The sequence below is a fragment of the Mustela lutreola genome, chromosome 6 (assembly GCF_030435805.1).
Source record: "Mustela lutreola isolate mMusLut2 chromosome 6, mMusLut2.pri, whole genome shotgun sequence".
In the NCBI taxonomy this organism is placed as follows: domain Eukaryota; kingdom Metazoa; phylum Chordata; class Mammalia; order Carnivora; family Mustelidae; genus Mustela; species Mustela lutreola.
The window spans coordinates 50,172,237-50,188,571 of record NC_081295.1 but is presented as its reverse complement, the minus strand read 5'-3'; the positions used below and the strand labels follow the sequence as shown (position 1 = coordinate 50,188,571).

Genomic DNA, 16,335 nt, shown 5'->3' with positions numbered 1-16,335 from the left:
GGCAGGCAGAGAGAGAGGAGGAAGCAGGCTCCCTGCTGAGCAGAGAGTGTGACTCGGGGCTCAATCCCAGGACCCTGAGATCATGACCTGAGCTGAAGGCAGAGAGAGGCTTAACCCACTGAGCCACCCAGGTGCCCGTTGCTTTACAGTTTTATGTTTTAAAGTAAATCTCATTAGATTTATTTCTAACTAGCTTAGTTCCTTCATTAATTGATTGATTCATTTATTTAGTGTCTTATAGACATTCATAGAGAATCTACCATATTTTAGATACCATATTAAGCCCTGGAAATTGATTAGCTGAACAAGATCATTGGGACCCTTTCCAAAATGTTCTCTTATGATGGGAAATGCACACTGCTAACAGATCAGATCATTTCATTCAACTGCTTAAAACCCATCAATGATACTTTATGAACTCCTGGACAATCCTTAGTAGGACATGTGAAATTCCTCATAATCTGCTTCCTGCAACCTGTCCATACTCAACTTAATCCACTGGATCACAATCACTCTAAACTCCTTTTATATGGAATTAGTTTTCCAAATATGCCTTTCTTTCATTTTTTGCACATGCTGGTCCCTCTTTCTGGAAACTTCATCTCAAAAGCAGACCAATGACCATGGAGTTTTTTGTTTTTGTTTTTGTTTTTAACAATTCCTTTTTTTTATTTTTTTTTTTGCAAAACTCATGTACCTCTCTTAGCAAACAGCCAGATGTTCATCCTCTATGCTTCCAGAACATCTTCTATATGTCTGTCATAGCATAGTTTTCAGGCATATTATAATTAAAATTTTTTTTCACTAACTAAGGTTTTTTTTTTTTTTTTTTTTTTTTAGGGAAGTCTCTAAACTTTGGATTTCTGTAAGCCCCACATATGCAACAATTCAGAATGTACAACATATATTTAATAAACTCAGTTTTTTTTCTTGGAATGTGTTTATTGGATAAACTATGGTCATTTCTGGAGGTGTTGTAGGGTGGTTCCTAACAATGATCCTAGTTTGCCTAATTTTACAGGGAAACATGGAACCATTGACAGTTTTCCCATCGAAGGGAAGGAAACAAAATATGTGTTGTATTTAAAAGAAACACCATAATGTCCTGCAAATTTGGATATCAGCTCTGCCTTTTTGGAACTTCTGTTACAGTACTATTTGAATACTAAATGAAGGAATGATATGTTCAATAAAGGAAGGGCACAGAATACCAAAATAATGACCAAATAAGGAAGCCCAATTTAAAATGAATGATATCAAATCCTTGTTTTCCCCTCTGAAATTCCCTTTGCTACTTAACATTAATATGTCTTTTTTGTACATTTTCCTTACTTACCTTTTGTCTCATTTTGTCTCGTACCCTAAAGAATTAGAAGAATAGATTTTCTAGCAGAAAAGAAATGACCATATGATGGATGCTAATCCATCAGAATTTCACAATATAAGTAAGTCAAATCATTATGTTTTTCACCTTACCTTATACAGTGCTGTATGTAAATTATATGTCAATAAAATTGGGAGAAAAAAGAAAAAAAAAGAATTAGAAGAAAACAAACATACATGGAAGTATACTATCAAATCAATGGATTGGTGCCTCAGCAGGGCCCCTAAAGCAAGAGGAAAAGAGGGTCTCAGTCATTACATCCATAATCATGATGATTCCACAGGTAGGATCATAGAATTTTAGAGCTGGAAAGAAGCTTCCAGTTTATCTAGTCCAAATTCCATTTCAAGGAGGTGAAATGATATGTCCAAGCTCATACCCTCCTTTTCAAATTTTAGTCAGCCTTGCAATTTTTCTGAGGTATTGGTGAAAGGGCAGCACAGCTGAATAACCAGAAGAGAATAATTCAGCATGGATAAGTCAACATGACTTCTGCACAAGAAATGATGTTTGTTGATTTCACTAGAGTTGTTTGAGGGGATAAATAAGCATGACTAAGGGTATTTAGAGAAAAAATCTATATTTAAACTTTTGGAAAGCTTTTTGACAAGTTCCTATATCAGACTATTTAAAAAATCCCCTCTCTAATCTGTTAGATTAGCCTGGAGAGAATTAAGGAGAAATTTGTGTAGTTAATAACAGACAAGAATCAAGTCCTAATTCCATTTTTTACTGTGTGTCCTAGGTCAAATTATTTCACCTCGCTATGATCAGTATCATATAAATAATATGAGGAGTAATTTTATCTAACTCAACAGGCTACTAAGAGGATTGAATGAGATTTTAACACTTTATAAAAGCTAACATACGTTAGCTTTTTATCTCATTTAATCCTCACAGGTCCCTAATGAGGAAAATACTGTTCTTTTCTTCCCACTTTAAAGATGAGAGAACTGAGGCATAGAGTGGTGAAGTAACTCCTCCTGAATGATGAAGCTAGTTATTGGTTAAGAATTGAACCAAGGAAGGCTAGTTCTAGGGCCCCTACTCTTATCCAGTCAACCTCTTGTCTTGTGCTATTAATACATGCAACCCCTATTCATGCATGGCCTAAGTATATAATAAGACCTTGAAAAATATTAGTTATTAATACTTTTATACTTTTTCAAGTAGAAGAAGAAAGGGAGGCCTAATATTGACAGAAAACCCACTTTAAGTGTAAGGCATTCTCTTTAAAACCATCCTTGAAGGCCATAGATAGTTCCATGTTTCAACCATGGTCAGAAGCCAGTGTGGGTCAGAACCAAGATTCAAGGGACAACTGTCTTGTTCTAAAGCCCATGTTATTTTCACTACATTTGAGCCTTCGCTCTTACTTGAATTCACACTCTTATTTGTTATTCCTCTTCTACCAAAACCACACATAAGGTACGTGAGTAGGTAAGTACAGAACACATAAAGCACACACATGTATATATACACATAATATCAATATTTTATTTGACCTATAGGTAAGCAATATTTAGTAAAGAAGATTTGAACAGTTGCAAGGAAAAAAAGTAGTAAGTTTCTGAAGAACAGAAACTGATTGCTGGTGTCCCCAGAGTCAATGCCTGAGCCAGGCAAGTAGCAGGTTTAAAATACAGTGGGGCACACAAATACATATTAAAATTTACTGATTTTCAGCTCTTAACAGGGAACAGTCAGCCAGCCTTTTTCATTTTTCTTGTCATTGATCATTTTTTAAACTTCAGGCAAATTATTTTGCAGAATGTTTCTCAATTTGAATTTCCCTGATTGTTTCCTCATGATTAGGTTAAAGTTTTTGGCAAGAATACTATATAAGTAATGTTGTGTCCTGTGAGCAGCACCCCCAACTTGTATTTTCTACTTCCAAGAGAAGAAAAAGGAATTAATGATATTGGTTCAAAAGATTTAAAATAAAAGTTCTTAGTACATGAAAGTCAAATGCATTATGAAGTTAAGAGATATTTTAGAAGATGTCTTAACTTCTTGCAGGTAACATTACATACAGGGCCTAATATGCCTGTCTCTTGACATTACTCTAAAGAGCAGAATGCTGACTATGCTACACTAGTTTGACTAAAAATGGAATTTTCTAATATCTCCCTCTTTTCACAAAACCAAATCCCAGTCTGTCAGGCATTTACAAAGTTTATTCTAAATTCTCCTTTCAGAATGTATTTAAAGAAATTTAAAAATCCTTGTGAGAAGAGAGTATGTGTATCAAGACTGGCTAACTCCAAGTTGCCTATATCCACAGTGTTTACAACTATATATTTCTTTCTTTAAAGTTTGTTTGCTTCTTTATTTTTAAGTAATTTCTACCTCCAACATGAGACTTGAACTCATGATCCCAAGATCAAGAGTTCCATGCTCTCTCGACTGAACCAGGAAGGCACCTTGAGTATATATTTCTTTAATTTAACAATCCCAAGCTTGAGCAAGGTGTAAAATGAATATAATTGACAACAGATACAGAGAATCACTATGTTTTTTTCAGAATTTCCAAAATGAAATTTACCGACATTATTGTTTCATGACTATATGGAATAAAATTAACACTGATTTTGCATGCAGAAAGAATTTAAACCTTAACACTATTACTCTCCATCTTCTTACCCACATGTATATCATTGAACTTTTTAAAGCTGTATCCTCCACATTGGTAACATGGAAATCATAGCACCTACCTTTCAGTGTTGTTACAAGAATTAAATGTGGTATTACATGATAGAGTGTCAGTTTTTATATAACTTGTTATAATTACTGACAAAAAAAACCTCTTTGATGTGATCCAAGAACAGAATGGTCCATCTGAACAATCAAAGCATCTCCATTTTATGAACTAAGCAGTTGCTTGATAATGCTTGCTACTTACTAAATTTTCCTCCATATGAAAGGTGCTAGGTCAGATGTAGTCCAGATCTCTTCTTCTGCTTGATACCAAGTTCCAATCCTTGGGGTGGGTGAGAAAATCCTATATCCATATTATAAATTATCCTGTTTGCTTAATATATGTCATATTTGATTTCTGTCACCTGTAAGTAAAAGGATTATATTAGCTGCTTAGATGTGTCACTTTAAATAATAGCTGGGTAAATGTGACACTAAAAATGGTCAACTAAAGCTAATAATTGCTTCAACAATCATCTATACTTTTTTCATTATATTTATCACACCAGAAATTGGGATACACTTAGGATTTTACATACTTGGATATAGTTTTTGCTTTTTTAAAAGACTTTTTATGAGCAATTTTAGGTTAACAGCAAAATTAAGAGGAAGATACAGAGATTTCATATATAGCCTCTACCCTCATTATGCATAGCCTCCCTCATTACCAACATCCCCCCCAGAACAGGACATTTCTTACAATTGATAAACTAGGATCATAATCAACCAAAGTCCATAGTTACATATCAGGGTCCAATCTTGGTGTCATATATCCTAGAGGTTCAGACAAATGTATAATAACATATGTCCATCATTACGATACATAAAGTATTTTCACCATCTTAAAAGTCCTCTTTGTTCTGCCCATGCATCCCTAACTCAGCCACCCCCAACTCTTCAACCACTGATCTTTTTATTGTCTCATGATTTTGCCTTTCTAGAAAGTCACATAGTTGAAATCATATAGTACAAAACCTTTACATATATGCTTCTTTCACTAGTAATGCTCATTTAAGTTTCCTCTATGTCTTTTCATAGCTTGATAGTTCTTTTTTTTTTTTTAGACTTTTTAAAGATTTATTTCTTTACTTTATAGAGAGCGATTCCAGTGGGGAGGGGCAGAGGGACAGGGAGAGAGAGTCTGAAGCAGACTCCATGCTGAGCCAGGAGATTGATGTGGGATTTGATCTCCTGAACCTGAGATCATGACCTGAGTCAAAACCAAGAGTCTGATGCTTAATCGACTGTGCCATCCAGGTGCCCCAATAGTTCATTTCTTTTTAATACTGAATAATATTTCATTATCTGGATGTACCAGTTTATTTATCCATTCTCCTACTGAAGGTCATCTTGGTTGTTTTGACAATTATGAATAAAGCTGCTATCTGTGTCCAGATATTTATGTAGATATAAGTTTTCAACACCTTTGGGTCATACAGTAAGAGTATGTTTAGTTTGTAAGAAATCTTCAAACTCTATCATTTTGCATTTCTATCAGCAATGAATGAGACTTTTCATTTTCCCACATCCTTGCCAGAATTTGGTATGTCAGGGTTCTGAATTTTGGCCATAAGTGCCAATAGATGTGTAGTGTATCTCACTGCTGTTTTCATTCACATTTCCTCAATGACTTAGGATGTTGAGCATCTTTTCATATGGCTATTTGCCATCTGTGTATCCTCTTTGGTGTGATGTCTACTAAGGTCTTTGGCCCATTTTTAAAATTAGATTGTTTTTCTTATTAAGTTTTGAGAGTTATTTGTATATTTTGGGTAACACTCTTTTATCAGATATATATTAAATATTTTCTCCCAACCCATGGCTTGTCTTTTCATTCTCTTGCCATTGTTTTTCACAGAGAAGTTTTTAATTGTAATGAAGTACAGTTTATCAATTATTTTATGGATTGTGACTTTGGTGCTGAATATAAAAAAGTCATTGTCATACTGGGTCATCTAGATTTATTCTATGTTATCTTCTAGGAGTTTTTTTTTTTTAAGATTTTATTTATCTATTTGACAGAGAAATCACAAGTAGGCAGAGAAGCAGGCAGAGAGAGAAGAGGAAGCAGGATCCCTGCTGAGCAGAGAGCCCAATGCGGGGCTCGATCCCAGGACCCTGGGATCATGACCTGAGCTGAAGGCAGAGGCTTCAACCCACTGAGCCACCCAGGCACTCCTCTTCTAGGAGTTTTATACTTTTGCATTTTGCATTTAAGTCTGTGATTCATTTCAAGTTTATTTTTGTGAAGGGTGTAAGGTCTATGTCTAGATTCATCTGGGCTTTCCACTGTCTATTCTTTCACAATACCACACTGTCTTGATTATTGTGGCTTAATAAATATTGAAGGTCAGTAGTTTCAATTCTCCAACTTTGTTCTTGCTCCTCAATATTGTGTTGGCTAGTCCGGATATTTTACCCCTGTATATAATCTTTAGAATCAGTATGTACAGAATAATTGCTGGAATTTTAATTGGAATTGCATCACATCTATACGTCAAGTTGGGAAGAAAAGACATCTTGACAATATTGAATCCTTCTATCCCTGAACATGGACTATCTCTCCATTTCTTTAGGTCTTTTTTTATTTTGTTCATCAGTTCATCTTCATACAGATTTTGTACATACTTTGTTAGATTTATACCTACATATTTCATGTACCGTGGAAATGGTATTGTATTTTTAATTTCAAATTCCACTTATTCATTGGTGGCATAGGAAATAATATTTTGTTGAAGATCTTTGCATCTATGTTCATAGGAGATATGGGTCTATAATTTTATTTTCTTTAATGTCTTTGTCTGGTTTGGGTATATGGATATGAATTAGGAGGCATTCTCTCTGCTTCTATTCTCTGAAAGAGATGGTAAAGAATTGTTATAATTTCTTCCTTAAATATTTGGTAGAGTTCACCAGTGAACCCATATAGGATTGGTGTTTTCTGTTTTAGAAGGTTTTAATTTTGGATTCAATTTCTTTACAAGATAGATGGAGACCTAGTCAGATTTTGTATTTCTTCTTGTGTATGTTTAGGAAAATTATGACTTTCAAAGAATTGATCCATTTCATCTTATTTATCAAATTTGTGGGAATAGAGTTGTTCATAGTATTCCTGTATTATCTTAAAAAATTTTTTTTTTTATTTACTTGAGAGAGAGAGAGAGAGAGAGAGAGAGATGTAGGGAACCTGCAGGGGAAGGGGCAGAGAAAGAGGGAGAAAGAATCCCAAGCAGACTCCCTGCTCGGCAAAGAGACTGATTCAGGGCTTGATCTTGACCCTCAGATCATGACCTGAACTGAAACCAAGAGCTGGACACTTAACCAACTGAGTCACCCAAGCTCCCCCTCCATTATCCTTTTAATGACCATAGAATCTGTAATGATGTCCCTTCTTTCATTTCTGAAAATAATTAATAATTAGTTTCCTGCTTCTGGTTTTCTTTGTTAGTCTGGCTAAAAGCTTATTTAGTTCATTCATCTTTTCAAAGATCTAATTTTTCTTTTTAAAGATTTTATTTATTTATTTGACAGAGAGAGATCACAAGTAGGTAGAGAGGCTGGCAGAGAGAGAGAGAGGGAAGCAGGCTCCCTGCTGAGCAGAGAGCCCGATGCGGGACTTCGATCCCAGGACTCTGAGATCATGACCTGAGCCGAAGGCAGCGGCTTAACCCACTGAGCCACCCAGGCGCCCACAAAGATCTAATTTTTGATTTTGTTGTTTTTTTCTTCTCCATTGATCTCTTGGTTTCTTCTGTTTTGATTTCTGCTCTAATTCTTCTTCTTTTTTTTTTTGGTAATTTATGACAATTTTTATTATGTTTTTTATTTTAATTCCAATATATTTAACACACAGTGTTATAATTAGTTTCAGGGGTATACTATGGTGAAAAAATGTGGAACACCTCACAGATTTGCATGTCAACCTTGCACAAGGACCTTGTTAATCTTCTCTGTATCATTCCCATTTTTTAAGTACATGTGCTGCTGAAGTGAGCACTCTGCTCTAATTATTACTTCCTTTCTTCTAACTCTTCTATCTTTTTTAATTTTTTTTTAAGATTTTATTTGTTTATTTGAGAGAGAGTGAGAGAGAGCATGAAAAGGGAGGTCAGAGGGAGAAGCAGACTCCCATAGAGCCAGGAGCCCCAAGTGGGACTCAATCCCAGAACTCCAGGATTGTGACCTGAGCTTAAGGCAGCCAGTTAACCCACTGAGCCACCTAGACGCCCACTCTTATCTTTTTAAAAATATATGCATTCAGTGCGGGGCGCCTGGGTGGCTTAGTGGGTTAAGCCACAGCCTTCAGCTCGGGTCATGATCTTAGGGTTCTGGGCTCGAGCTCCATGTTGGGCTCTCTGCTCAGCGGGGAGCCTGCTTCCCCTGCCTCTCTTCCTACTTGTGATCTCTCTCTCTCTGTCCAAAATATATATATATATATATATGTGTGTGTGTGTGTGTATGCATTCAGTGCTATGAATTTCCCCCAAAGCCCTATTTCCACTGCATCTCACAAGTTTTGATAAATTGTGCTTTCGTTTTCATTTAATTAGAAATATTAAAAAAAAATTTCTCTTGATATTTCTTCTTTGATCCCTCTGTTGTTTAGAAATGTGTTGTTTAATCTCCACATATTTTGGGACTTTCCAAAATATGTGGAGATTAAGCAGCACATTATTTATTTGTTATTCCATTATTTGTTTCTATTGTCTTAAATTAAGGTGCTTTTTTATGGCCCAGAATATGGTCTATCTTGGTGAATATTACATGTGAGCTTGAGAAGAATGCATATTCTGTTGTTGTTGGATGAAATAGTCTATAGCTATCAATTATATCCAGTTGATTGTTGGTGTTGTATAGTTCACCTGTGTTTTTCTGATTTTCTGCCTGCTGGATATGTTCATTTCTGATAGAGGTGTATTGATGTCTCCAACAATGATAGTGGATTTATGTATTTCTCTTCTCAGTTCTATCAATTTTGCTTCATGCAGTTTGATAACTCTGTTGTTAGGTGAATACAAATTAAAGATTGTTATGCCTTCTTGGAATTAACCCCTTTGTCATTACGTAATGACCCATCTTTATCTTTGACAACTTTCTTTGCTTTGAGGTCTATTCTGTGTGAAATTAATATAGCTATTCCTGTTCTCTTTCGATTAGTGTTCACATTCTATGTACTTCTCCACCCATTAACTTTTAATATATATGTGTCTTTATATTTACAGTGTGTTTAGTGGATTGCTTATAGTTCTCTCTTGCTTCCTGATCCACTCTGACAATCTCTATCTTTTAATTGGTGCATTTAGACTGTTGACATTTTAAATGATTATTGATACAGTTAGATCAATATCTACCACATTTGTTACTGTCTTCTATTTGTTGTTCTTCTTATTTATTCTTATTTTTCTCTTCCACTCTTTCAGCCTTTTATGGTTTTAACTGAACATTTTGTATGGCACCATTTTCTCTCCTTTCTTAGCATATCAATTGTATATATATTTTTTGTTCCCTTGTCTCAGTGGTTGCCCTAGAGTTTACAGTATACATTTACAACTAATCCAATCCACTTTCAAAACACTATACCACTTCATGGGTAGTGTGAGTTCCTTATAATAACAAAATAATCTTAATTCCTCCCTCTTGTCTCTTGTATTATTGCTGTCACACATTCAGCTTGCAGATGAACATATATATATATATGTTATGCATATTATTATTCTGAACAAACTATTACCTATTAGATCAGTTAGGAATAAGAAAAACACGTGAAAAACACATTTTACTTTATCTTCACTTATTCCTTCTTCAGTGCTCTTCTTTATGTAGATTTGTTTCTAACCTATATTATTTTCTTTCTGTCTAAAAAACTTCTTTTTAAACATTCATTGCAACTCAAGTTTACTGACAAAAAATTCCTTCAATATCAATTAGTCTGAGGAAGTGTTTATTTCTCCTTCACTTTTGAAAGATAATTCCACAGGATTCAGAATTCCAGGTTGATTTTTTTTTTCTTTTAATACTTTAAGTATTTCACTCTACACTCTTCTTACTTGCTTGGTTTCTGAGGAGAGATTGGATACAATTATTATCTTTTTCCCTATAGGTAATGTGTTTTATATCTCTGGCTTCTTGTAAGATTTTTTCTTTATCTTTGATTTTCTGTAGTTTGACGATGGTATCCTTTGGGGTAAACATTTTTGGATTTTTTATCCTTCTTGGTGTTCTCTGAGATTCCTTGATTTGTGGATTGGTGTCTGACATTAATTTGGGAAAAATTCTCAATCATTATTGTTACAAATATTTCTTCTGCTTCATTCTCTCTTTCTTCTCCTTTTGGTCTTCCCATTATACATTGTCACACCTTTTGTAGTTGTCCTTTGGTCCTTGGATATTCTATTATGTTTTTCCTCAGTCTTTATTCTCTTTGCTTTTCAGTTTTGAGATTTCTATGAATATATTATCAAGCTCAGAGACTGTTTTCTCAACTATATACAGAGTTCTATTAAGTCCATCAAAGATGTTCTTTATGTGTTACAGGTATTTTTTAAAAATTTTACATATTTACTTGAGAGAGAGTGGGAGGGAAGGAGGAGGACAGGGAGAGAGTCCAGCAGACTTTGTGCTGAGTGCAGAGGCCTATGTGGGGCTGGACTTCATGACTCTGAGATCATGATCTGGGCTGAAACTAAGAGTTGGCTAGTTAACTGACTCACTACCCAGGTGCCTTACAGTATATATTTTTTGAACCTTTAGCATTTCTTTTTGGTTCTTATAATTGAATTTCCACCTCTCTGCTCATATTGTCTATCTATTCTTGCATTCTGTGTACTTTATCTACTGGAGCCCTTAGCATATTAATCATCATTGTTTAAAATTCCTGGTCTGATAATTCCAACATATCTGTCATGTGTTGTTCTGATGCTTGCTCTGTTTCTTCAAAACTAGGCCATGCTATTCTATCTGGACTGAAAGCAGAAGTACATTCTTCCACTTACAAAATATTTATCTTGCCCAAATTTGCCTAACCTATCTCTCATATGTTATACTTATTTTTTATGAATATTTTAAAATGTTGACACTCTAAAAAAATATGACTTTTCCTCAAGAGGGGAAAAAAAAAAAAAAAACCTTTTCATTGTTGTGTTCATCTCAGTGCTTGAGTCATATAATTTTTACCCATCAGTTTCATAAAATGTCTTCATTGTAAGCTATTGGGATCAATTTGACAGTAAGACTTTGTATGATGAATGCATTCCTTAACTGTGAAGAAAGAAAGAAAGAAAGAAAGAAAGAAAGAAAGAAAGACCTAAGTAGAAGATTTAACCACTGTCCTAATTCTTCTTTGCTACTGCACTGTTCTTTGCAAAAAGGGTTAGAAACCAGCCCTGTTTTCTTTTACGTCCCTTTTGTTTTCCATCATGATTAGTTGGGAAGTCATAAATACATATTGTTTAACCATTTAAAAGAGGAAAAATAGAAATTGTTCTGTAATTATTTATGTAAAGCATACATTTGCCTACCAAATATACCATAAAATCAAGAGGTAAAATTTGAACATTAGACACATTTAGGTTTGACTTCTTTGAGGCTATCCATGATGACAGACTGTCTAATATGTAGGGCTTGTTCATTCCTTTTGTGTGCTGGTGTGTACCCTTCTGGGGTTACTACTTGAAGACTGTTCCATCTTCCAGCAAGTATTCTACCTACCAGCAGGTGAGAATATTACATTATGGAATTTATATAGACTTCAATGGCAGGGAAAAGGTTGTGTTCATGGCAAGTTCATGGCATATGTGCCATTGCAAAATAGATTCTTAACCTGAGACCTGATACACAGCAGCAGCTTTGAAATCTATGAACATTTTTAAATTGTATGCAAACATTTGTGCATGTGTTTATATTTTCTGTACATGGAATTCATAATTTCACTTATATTCAGAGAGAGTTATTCATCTAGTCCCATTGCAGAGTGGAGCAAAAGAACATCCAGACCACTGTCAAAGTCCTATAGAGTGACACCCCTATAAAATTACCTCTGAGAATAAATTAAGAATCCAGATCACTCAGGCCTCAGAATTGACTTTTTTGGCCCAATTATCTCCTGTCACAACCCAAATTATGGCTGGTAGTTTTACACCAAGATAATCAGCTCTTTTGGTGCCTTAAAAATGGAACAGTTTTATATTTGGTTTTTATTTCTTCTGTCATGTTAAAAACATATAAATACATATTCAGGTGAAACTTTTGTTTAAGGCTGTAAAAATATTTCTAGGAAACTGACAGTAAGAGAAAAGGAAATAAAAAGTTGCTTATCAACATGGTTAACGTTTCAAGTGAAAGCAATGAGGTACTAGTTTACCAATGTATATGCTAAAACATAAAGCAAGGTTGATAAGATTAATTGCATTATATATCAAGACTTGAATGATTTTTTAAAATCAAATTATTCTTTCTCATAATAAACCATGTCTTTTCTACTTTTCTCTGCCCAGTTAAGCAACACTAGATCTCAGAGTGTAGGTTGGTCATTTCAATCAATCTATAATAGATCAATCTATCATGTTTTGTATAGGGGAAGTGTTATTATTTCTATATAATTCCTAACAAACTAGAACCCCCCAAGCAACTTATGTTCATAAGAGGATTCCAGCTCCTTATTTTTGAACAGATTTATTAAGCACCTTCTTTTGAGCTAAAGCTCCCTTTAGCTTCATATATGATGCCTAGAGATGTTTCTTTGATAATAATAATAATAATGAAGTTATCCTTCAAAAATATATTTCACCAATCGTTCATATTCCTTGCTTTTCATGCAATGTCTCAGACTCAACTTCTACTCAGTTCTTCCTTTGTCAGTTTCTTATTTTGATTTCAACTCCAGAATTAAGCCATATACATCAAAAAAGCAGTTCATGGGCACTTGGGTGGCTCAGTTAGTTAAGCTTCTGCCTTCAGCTCAGGTCATGATGATCCTTGGGTCCTGGGATTGAGCCCCAACTCCACATTAGGCTCCCTGCTAGGGTGGGAAGACTGCTTCTTCCTCTCCCACTGCCCCAGCCTGTATTCCTTCTCTCGCTGTGTCTCTCTCTGTCAAATAAATAAATTTTTTTTAAAGCAGTTCACTCATAGTAAGAGTGAACAAAATACCAGAATAAAATATATTTCAAGAGGAAGGTGCTTTCCTTTATCTCTGAAGCATTTTACTACATTATTAATACTTGAAGATATATCTTATTTGCCAATTTTCCAATACAATAAAAAGAACTAGAGATTCTAATTTATTTTTTTTACCAAGTCTCTCTCTCTCTCTCTCTCTTTTGTTTTGGTAAGAAGTACATTTTTAGAATTTTATAAAATTTTAGAATTTTATAAATGGATAAATATGATTTTAAAAATGAAAGTTCATCCTTTGTATGTGTTCTTTCTGAAATTATTACTTTAAATCATTATTTAAGTTTGTCATTGTATAGATTGTGGTGGGTGAAGTATTTTTTTTCTATAAAAGGAAATTATCATTTATCTATGCAGTATTGATACAAACTGTCAGGGTTCAAAAAAAAAAGCTAAATTTAACAGCAACAATTGTAATCTCAAAAGTACTATATGATTGTAGGAAATGCTTTTAATGTGTTCTCTGAATTTATGGACCATAACAACAATAAAGATGATAAAGTCTGGTTGTGCTCGCATGTGGCTTCTCTTGAACATGGTGGGCAGTTGGTGGCACAGGTGGCAAAAGTGACAAGTTGCAATATCTTAGCATGATATGGGGACTATTTTAAGATCCATCCCTGTGGAAACTTAGGCAGATCAAAGGAACTGAATCTGATCTGTTAGTATCAAGCTATAATACTCCACATTGCTTTTTACTGGAAGTCTTGGTAAATAAAGGTATTCAATTAGTTTTTAAAAATTTTGCATCTTTACATAATAAAATTTTGATTTACAGAAGGTCATACTTTTATCATGACACAATTATTTGTAAAACAACAATATGAAAGACCTAAGAAAGCTATGTGTTCTTGATATAGAACACAAATTCTAGATAGGTTGTGGAATTCAATTAAATAAGAGATTATAAAATAAAATGTCCCAATACTGTTGCTACTCTGAGCTAAAGATCACCTAATTATTGCTAGTTGGGCTAATTCATACTGGAAAAAAAATCAGGGCATAAAAGGACCAGTAATGGCTGGCTATATTTATTGTTTTCCTTACTAATTATCCTGTCATTTCAATATCACTAGCTTCAGAACATAGGTTTTTAATATTTTCAAAGCCAAAATATTCAAGTATTTTAAAGTTGGAGATTTCTTCTTGTTTTAATCAAAATTAATTTCCAATCTCTATGACAGTTTTTTTTTAAAAAAGTGGTCTCTTTGCCCAACATGGGGCTGGAACTCACAACCCCCAAACCAAGAGTCATATGTTCTACTGACTGAGGCAACCAGGTACCCCTCCATGACAGTTTTTAAAAAGTGGCAATGGAACTCATTTAATGGTCCCCAATTATTTTCAGTAGACTTCCTGGTGGAATCCTCTCATAAAAACTTTTATAACTTTTTCTAAAAAAGATAATTTTAAAGTATGATAGCAGAAACTTCTAGAACCATCAATCTACAATGCATATTAACTAATCATCTCCTGGAAGTTTTAGGGGATAAAGAGAATAAAATTATTTGTTAAGCAATTCAATTGGACCTGGGTATATTTAATTCAACCACATTTTTTTTTAGAACCATGTATTTGAAAAACAGATACTCAAGTCACAACTAGCAATCTGTTAGAAGCACAGAAAAAATACATGAATCCCTCAATTATAAGTTGCCAGCAAGTTTGAGACACCTCATCCATTTTACAGTAGCTTTCAAGGGGAAAAAACTATATTAAATAAAGATAATTTTTTAACTTGCCAATATCTTTTATCCATATAATTAGATTTTTTTTTCTTTCAGCATCAAATCAGCATTTCAGAGTAAATTTTCTGCATGTCTGACATTTAAGAAATCTGCATTATGGTAGGTAGTTTCAATTATGGATAATGCCATGGTGACCCACTGCATTTCTTAGTTCCTGCTCAACCTTGACCTGTTTAACATCTTAAAGCTTGATAGAATTTATTTTCTCTTTTTTAAAGATTTTATTTATTTACTTGTCAGAGCGAGAGAGAGCACAAGCAGGGGGAGCAACAGGCAGAGGGAGAAGCAGGCTCCCTGCTGAGTAGGGAGCCCTATGTGGGATTATAAGCCAGGTTGCTGAGATCATGACTTGAACTGAAGGCAGATGCTTAACCAACCGAGACACACAAATGTCCCTTGATAGAATTTCTAGGCACAATTGAGGAATATCAGTGTTTTTCCTGCACCTTCTGTTTGGGTAAGATCATAGTTTATTTTGTAAATTAAAAATTACTTTTCTTAAACCAGCTGGGAGCTTTTCACAGATAGATGTTCAATGCTTTAGTTAAAGGCTTTCATTTTACATAAACAAGATCCCTATTTAACTTAAAATTCAACAGCAAATAACACAATTGAACAGATTTCTTCTAAATACAGGTTTGCACATGCATAAACAATGACAATGTACTGGATTTTTTTTTTCTCTTTCCCCTGATGGCTGACAGGGTTCTAAGAAAATACCACTGTAAAATATAACCCAACTCTAAGTGCACTGAGTGTGAAGAGAGAAAACTAGAATTGAGAAAATGTGGTATGTTCAACTTCTTTCTTTTTGTATATCAGTCTGAGTTCTCAGATCTTCTGTTTTCCTTTTGGATTTTACAGCTGTGGCATTTATTGAAAGGGTTAAAGACTTGAAGCAAAACTAAAGTGAGCAATAATTGCAACATAATCAATGGCAACCGTATAATAACATCTCATAGTATCTATTAAAAAAAGTATCTTTTTTTAAAAAGCGAGATAGTTATCAGAGAGTTCACATGTTTGTTCGTTCCATACTATGTTGCTGACATCTTGATTGTGGATTCTCTGATACTGACTAGGTAAAGTTCTTGCCATGCTTCCCTGACTTTTTCTTTGTTGCTAGTTAATGTCATTTTCAGGAGGGCCCTTACTCCTATTCTACACCTTCCCACTTGGCCTCCTCAGTTCAGCATCCCACCTGACAGACACCATCTTAACCATGTAAACTGTAGTTGTAGCAGATTATGGTTGGATGGTGAAAGAGATACCAATTTTACCATATTAAGGCAAGAGGAGAATTAAATTGGTTCCTGTAATCTAAGGAAGTACAGA

The 16,335-nt window shown here is 34.4% G+C and overlaps 1 non-coding gene across 1 annotated transcript; it reads right to left on the bottom strand.

Annotated features, from left to right (window-relative positions):
- Positions 1-7,968: 7,968 nt before the first annotated feature.
- LOC131834930 (U6 spliceosomal RNA) lies at positions 7,969-8,078 on the bottom strand. The gene has a single exon (XR_009355022.1). It is a non-coding gene; the product is annotated as a U6 spliceosomal RNA (small nuclear RNA).
- Between the last annotated feature and the right edge of the window lie 8,257 nt (positions 8,079-16,335).